The sequence below is a fragment of the Zingiber officinale genome, chromosome 11A, assembly GCF_018446385.1.
Source record: "Zingiber officinale cultivar Zhangliang chromosome 11A, Zo_v1.1, whole genome shotgun sequence".
In the NCBI taxonomy this organism is placed as follows: domain Eukaryota; kingdom Viridiplantae; phylum Streptophyta; class Magnoliopsida; order Zingiberales; family Zingiberaceae; genus Zingiber; species Zingiber officinale.
Genome location: NC_056006.1, coordinates 10,223,836 through 10,230,914, shown reverse-complemented (window position 1 = coordinate 10,230,914; position 7,079 = coordinate 10,223,836).

Below are 7,079 nucleotides of genomic sequence, written 5' to 3'. Positions count from 1 at the left end.
TCAAAGGATTCAGACTTATGTGTCATCAAGTACACATAACCATATCTACTGAAGTCATCAGTAAATGTGATGAAGTACCTATAACCGCCTCTAGCAGCGACATTGAAAGGGCCACATACATCACTATGTATGAGTCCTAATAAATCAGTCGCTCTTTCGCTGTGCCCTCTAAAGGGAGTCTTGGTCATCTTGCCTCATAGGCATGACTCGCATATCTCATATGATTCTAAATCAAATGAGTCCAGCAAACCATCCTTATGGAGCTGGGATAAGCGCTTGTCATTTATATGACCTAAGCGACAGTGCCAGAGGTAGGTTTGGTTCATGTCATTTGACTTGAACCTCTTGGTATTTATGTTATAAATAGGGCTCTCAAGGTCTAGAATATAGAGTCCGTTCATCAGAGGTGAACTACAATAGAACATTTCGTTTAAATAGATGGAACAACATTTGTTCTTTATTATAAACGAAAAACCTTTCTTGTCCAAACAAGAAATAGATATAATGTTCTTTGTTAAGGCAAGCACATAACAACAATCATCTAATTCTAGTACAAGCCCAGAGGGCAGAGATAGATGGTAAGTTCCTACAACAATAGAAGCAACCCATGCTCCATTGCCTACTCGTAGGTCTATCTCACCCTTCGTCAATGCCCTGTCATTTCTCAGCGCTTGTACATTAGTACAAATGTGCGAAGCACATCCGGTATCTAATACCCACGATGAAGCAATAGAGAGGTTGACTTCTATAACATGTATACCTGAAGTAGAAATCTTATTTCTCTTCTTCGTAAGGTCTTCCAGGTATTCTTTGGAGTTCCTCTTCCAGTGCCTTGCTTGTCCTTGATATAGGTGACAAAGATGTTCAATCATATCGTAAGCGCCCATCAACTCATGTTGCTTCTGAAGCTCAGAGTTCGTGGTCGCGAGCATAAGACAGGACACATCTAATGCGTCATCTTGATTCTTCTCGTAAGCATCTCGGTCTGTGTAACACCCACTAAGCTTTTAAGATAAACATATGAATATGGGATTTTGCCTTAGAAAAATAATAAGAAGTGAGTTGAAGCAAAAAGAAATAAAATGAAATAAAAAGAAGAGGAAGTCAAGGATTGAACCTTGAACCTCTTATATTATATTTCATAGAATTAATTAGTAGAAACCAATTGGGATAGAGAGAATATGTTGATAGCAAAGGAGGGAAACTCATGATAAAGGTAAGAATAAAAGCTAGCCAAAAGAAAACAAGAAAGGAGCAAGAGAAAGGCAACTTGCCTTCCTCCCTTTCTCTCCCTCTTCCTCTTTGCTTTTGCCGAAAATTTAAAGAGGAATTAAGGGGATTCATTCCCCTTATTTCATCATGAATGGTGAGAATAAATTAGAAAATAAAATAAATGAAAGAAAAATAGAAAATGGGTTAAGGGAGAAGGAAAGCAAAAATCAATTTTGCTACCTCTTCCCCCTTAACATAAAAGGGAGCAAGAAAAGAGAAGTTTATTTTTCTCTCATTTTCTCATCCTCCCTCTCCCTCACCGAGAACACCAACACCCTCTCCTCCACCTTCGGACCCAAAGCCAAGGTTTTCTCCTAGAAAGCCTAAGATACAAGGAGGACTAAGCAAGGGAATCAAGGGAAAGGAACTAGAAGAAGAGGCTACTTCTTCCATCACCATACCTTAGATCCACAAGTGAAAAGGATGTAAGCTTCCCCTCACCTGTGGTACAAGGCTTTTTTATGTGATTTTCGGATTTTATGAGGATTAGAAAACCTAGGAAAGAATTTTAGAAAATTCGGCTAAAGAAAGGGTTTTCAAATCTAGGAAGGTTTAAACAAGTCTTTATTTCATGATATGTTTTCTATGCTATGTAGGAAGGATTTTCTTCATGTTTTTATACCTAATTGATGCTTGATCAGAGGAGTGCCTAACCCTAGAATTTCGGCCAAAAATATTTTAAGGAGGTTAGGGAAAACATTGTGTAACCAAACTAGTACAAGATTCCCTCCATGAACTACTAAGGGTCTTTTATTGGTTTTCTTGCTTGAAAGTTACTTGGAACCAAAAGAAATCCATTTATATGTTTCAGCCAAGAAAAGAGCTTAGGGTTAGGAAGACCTTTAAATTTAAGTAACCATGTTTGTATGATAGAATATAGAGTTCTCTTAAAGAATTGCATGTTGAACATTGCTAGAAATTCATGAACTCTTATTTTAGATTTTCGGCCATGATAAGATGGATAGTTTAGAAAAGCTTGAAAAAAAATTCTAATATGCTCAAGACCTCTGTGATATTATGATATGAAAGTTGTTTAATGCTCTCATGTTTAATTGGAGTATAGAAAATTAGTTACATGATATATGACATGTAAGATCACAAGGGTCCTAGCTTGTTTATGAACCAACTTTGTATATGATGTTCTTAGTAATTTTTGCCATGAAACTTACTTAGGTTTTCCATGCTTTAGGCCACTTAAAACCTAGTTTAAATATTGGTAGGTTTCGTCCATGAGGAAAAATAAAAGAAAAAGGGAAAGAAACCTAGGAAGCCTAAGACACAATTCACATGTATGTTTATTATGCTTGTCTTTATACATGCTATGAAACTTGTATGATTTCTTATGCTTTTAGGCTATTTGAAGCAAGTTTATATACTGTTGAGTTTCGGCCAAGTAGGGTTTAAAAGACCTAGAGGCCTTAGAAATGAAACCAAATGTGTTAAAAGTGCTTCTTATGAAAATATGATAATGTGTTGATTGTGTCACATGCTTGTATACTTTTTCCATGACCTAAATGGACCATTGTATGTTTCTTCCATGAAGGGATAGATGCCCTAGAGACCCTAGAACAAAAATTAAATATGCTTATGTCACTCTACATGAAATATGATAAGTAGAAAGACAAAGTTCCCATGCAATATGTTGTTTAATGACCTAATTGAGGCTAGGGTAAGTTTCGGCCATACATATTGTATAATGTCTTATTATGAATTTATACATGATGTTAGTTCAAGTTCACATGCTTGTATGTTTGTTTTTTAGCCCTAATGAACACTTGTTAAAAGTTTGACCATGACATATGTTAAGGGCTTGAAGGACTTAGGAACTAGCTCAATATGCTTACTATGTTACTTGGAAAAAATGCTATAAATGTGGTTTAAGGTTTCCATGCTTTCATGACATTTGAGGCCTTGTTTCACACCTGATAGGGTTCGGCCACATGAAGTTTAGGGACTTGGAGAACTTAGAAACCAAGTAAATCATGCTTATAATGCTTCCTACGAAATTGATGTAATGATAATTTAGGTTCCACATGCTTGGTGGTTATTTCTACCTAAATTGAGATCTAAGGGGGTTCGGCCATGATAAGAACCCAAGGGATTAGGAAGCTTAGAACCCAAGTTAACTATGTTACCATGTTTCTTATGATAGTATAATCACATGATACACCCTTATGCTTAAATATGTATGCTTGTGATTTATACTTTCTATGATATGATATGTGTTTAGAAATATGCATGCTTTGATGATATGTTATGTGCTTAGAATATGCATGCTTGATGATATGCTATATGCTTAGAATATGCATGCTTTTATGATATGCTATGTGGATAGAAATGTGCATGCTTTGATGATATGCTATGTGCCTAAAATATGCATGCTTTTATGACATGATGTATGCCTAAGTGATGCATACTTTTTATGACATGATGTATGCCTAAGTGATGCATACTTTTATATGATGTATACCTAAGTGATGCATACTTTTATGACATGATGTATGCCTAAGTGATGCATACTTTTATATGATGTATGCCTAAGTGATGCATGCTTGTATGATGTATGATATGTATATGTATGACATGTATTTTACTTTGAATGGCTTGTACCAAAAGGGTGGGCTCCTTATGGCCTAAGAAACGGACCTAGTAAAGGGTGGGCTCCTTACGTGCCCCTAGGTCGAGCTACGGGCCTAGTTTCCTAGTAGGTTCAAGACTAGCTACCTTTGATCTACTTAGGATGCGCGCATTATGTATGTATGTGGTACTAAGCCGGGGCCCTTAATATGTTGATATTATGTTCAAGTATATGTATGTAAGAAGAAATGGTTTTAAAGATCATGAGACATGCACATGTTTTTCGGATACATGTTTTCAAAATCATATTGCATATAATTTATGATCATGTTGTGATGATGCTATGATTTATGATATGCCATGATTAGATATGATTATGTTATGTTTCTTGCTATGCCTTAAGAGTTTGATATGCCATGTCACCTTATGAGGATACTATGATATGCCATGATTAGATATGATTATGTTATGTTTCATGCTATGCTGTAAGAGATAATATGCCATGACTAGTTATGATGTTGCTATGTTGCATGATATGCTTAAAGAGTATGATATGTTATGCCATGACTAGTTGAGATTATGTTATGTTGAGACATTCTTTGATTATGTGATGATTTTTGGTTTTAGTGAGTAGGAAAGGAACTTACTGAGCCATGAGTGCTCATAACTTACTTTCCTTGTATCACAGATAAAGGAAAAAAGCTGGATGAGCTAAAGGAGCAGCAGGAGAGGCAAGGAGATGTGTGTGGCGGTGGCTAGGCAACCAAATAAGAACCTGCTTTAAGAACTTTTAAGAATTACACTGTGGTTTAGTAAACTGTAGTACTATATGGTTGACTTGATGTTATGTTTTATTTATCTTGTTATCATGTCATGGAAACCATATTAGTGTAGTTCGGCTTTTATTAAACCAAGAAAAATGATTTTAAGTCTTCCGCTGTAATATGTACGTAGAGTATCGTAGCCCCGTTCCTTAGGGTTAGCAGGGAGGGCGGGCGTTACAGTCTGCTCGCGTAGCAGTGGCAGGAGGAGCCTCCGGAATGGGCTGCTCCAGAACGTACAGTTTATGTTCTTGGGTGAGAACTATTCTCAGATTCCTGTACCAGTCCAGGAAATTTGCTCCGTTGAGCTTGTCCTTCTTAAGGACAGAACGTAGAGAGAAGATGTTCGTGTTTAACGTCATGACAATTCTACAACAGAAATAAATGCAGAAATAAGTATCATATTCTTAATTATTTAATTAGGCCTTTAACTAAATGATGCTCCCACTGAATTCTATAATTCATGTGGGACAAGATCCACATCATACTAACCCTTGAGTTAGCTTTGGCTAATACGCCCAAGACTTAGTATGATCGGTAGGTAACGATTACCAATTACATCTCTATGCAACTCTTGTTTATAGGATCAAGATCTGCATTGATATTAAAACTCGAGTTAGCTTTGGCTAATACGCCCGAGAGTTAATATAAACGTGATTTTGACCTACCTTTCCAACCGTTGGAAGAATGCCTATAGTTGTATTCGATCCAACCAAGTAAAATAGGAATACTCAATCTAATTGAGTTGTACTCACCCATGCGTTGATAGGCGGGACCAAGATTGTCCCTCCGTACCCTACCAAGATAGTATGTGTTGCTCTGCTTTGGCAGATTCAACAACAACATGCGATCGAGGTAGTGGTAGGTATCACGGCATGGTAGGAATTACGAGTTGACGCGTTTTAGATCTAATCTAAACGATGATGCGTATCATATACTCGATAGATCTAATCTAATCGAAGGGTGCATCATGTGCACGATTTAGATCTAATCTGATCGCTAGGCACTAATTAATTACATAATTAACTAGCATGCATCACATACACACAAAAGCAATTAATTAAATTTTGTGATTATGTCATGGCCCTACTACGATCTTCTCAAGCCAATGAGAAGATCGGATGGTCAACCTAAGGTCAACAGCTTCTCAAGCTCCGTCCTTTGACCACCTTGTGTTGCACGCACCCTCCTCGTAACTCCGTCTCGAGTGGAACTTCAACAGCTCCAATTTTGTACATTACAATTTTGAAACTCGAGTTACATTCGAGTCTAAATCTAATTTACAACCAGAATATAAGAGAAAGGCACGACGCGCAGGTCGCGAATAAAATAAAAATAAAATAAATACAGCACGCACATCACATAACAGCACGCAGACCGTATTATTAATTACAACACATTTATTCCAATCCAATTGGGTCTTTTGGGCCATGACTATTACAAAATTAATATATAATTCTAAATTATATATTTTTCATAATTTTCTGTAATTTTCATAATTTTTACAATTTTATGAGTAAATTTTTCCCGACGGTCCCGTTTAGCGTTTTCGGGCGCAATCGCGGAATGAATCCCCTTGCGGGGCCAGGGGCAGCGCCCCTACCCGCGATCTAACAATCGCGAGGGTTCCTTTGTGATCTAACAGCGCCTAAGCCCGCTGTCCCAAAAAATTTTGGGGTGAAACATTACCATTTCGGAAAATTCTTCTCGGTAGTCGAAGCCTACAAGTGTCTAAACACTTGTGCTTCGCTTCTACGAGAAAAATACCCATTAAAACTATAAAAACATGAATTTACAGAAAGTTTACAGATCTATATTTTTCATAAACATACGAATCTAAACTCGTACTCGCTTCGCACGTGGCTCTGATACCACTGTTGGGTTTTTCGGGCCGCGAAAACCGCTTTTTTGCGTCGCGGAAACCCCGAAACCCCCTAGCCATTGGATCCGTGCGAAGAAAACTTTTGAAAATACGAGTACGAGTTTCAAATTATGATCTACAGTAGATCTACAAAGGAAAAACATTTTATACCTTTGAAGCGTGCCCTCGCAAATCCCGCTCATCCAACGGTACGCCGGATCTCGAAGTTGTCAACGTAGACAACTCTCTAGTGATATCCACACGAACAAGAAGTGTTCTCTAACACTCAAGGATGGAGAAGAGAGCACCACAAGTGTGCTAGCACTCTCTAGGGCTCTCGAGTAGGATTGGAAGAAGAAGAAAGGAAAAGAAGAGAACACACTCCTCTAAAATCTCTATGTGACTTTCACTAACCTTTCTTCTTGGATTAGATTCACTCTCCTTTCTTCTCCCTTGCTTGAAACCCACGACCAAGAGAAGAGAAGGAGCAAGAAGAGAGCTTAGGAGGAGGAAGATCACTTGAATGAGAGTTACACTTGCAAAAATGA